The sequence below is a fragment of the Mesitornis unicolor genome, unplaced genomic scaffold (genome assembly GCF_000695765.1).
Source record: "Mesitornis unicolor isolate BGI_N332 unplaced genomic scaffold, ASM69576v1 scaffold8230, whole genome shotgun sequence".
In the NCBI taxonomy this organism is placed as follows: domain Eukaryota; kingdom Metazoa; phylum Chordata; class Aves; order Mesitornithiformes; family Mesitornithidae; genus Mesitornis; species Mesitornis unicolor.
In genome coordinates this window covers 966-1,628 of record NW_010156230.1, presented here as the reverse complement: position 1 = coordinate 1,628, position 663 = coordinate 966, and positions in this window count along the sequence as shown.

Below are 663 nucleotides of genomic sequence, written 5' to 3'. Positions count from 1 at the left end.
CCGGCCCCAAACCCCTGCCACGTCTGCAGAGAAAAGCCGTGCAGAGAGACACGCCGGTCCGGGAGCTTGTGCTGCAGGGGTTGATTATTCTCCGCAGGCAGGGTTCGAGTTTGCGGGAGAGGAGGAAGGGAGGCAGGAGCTTTTTCCCAAAGGAAAATGTCCCTGGGACCAGTCCTACCCCCCTAGTCACATCCCGCTCTCGGCTCGCAGCCCGGTCTGCCTCTACACCCTGCTCGGAGATCACTAGCGGATTTTCTGCCTCATCCCCAGGTTTGCGCCCGTCCCAAGCGGAGGCGAGCGCATCCCTGTGCGCCGCGGAGCAGCCACCGCGGAGCCCAGATGGCCGCGGAGCCACTGGAACTGCCCGGAGGAGGGTCTGGGCTACCTGTACCGGTCATCGGAAGCTGGTCACCGGAGGAGAAAAATCCTGCCTGCAGGACACTCGGGTGCTTTTCTGGGTTTTTTTTGAGGGAGGGGTTGTTTTGTTTTGTTTCTTTTTTAAGCTATTTTTTTCGCAAAGGAAACGAAACAAACCAGGTTTCAGTTTCCAAAGAAGTGAGTAATAGTCCTGGAGGAGTCCTCAGTAGAGCCGATGTCCCGGGAACTCTGGAAGGAGCGGTGCCGAGCACGGCGAGACCCGCGCCCCGACCGCGCAGCTGTCCG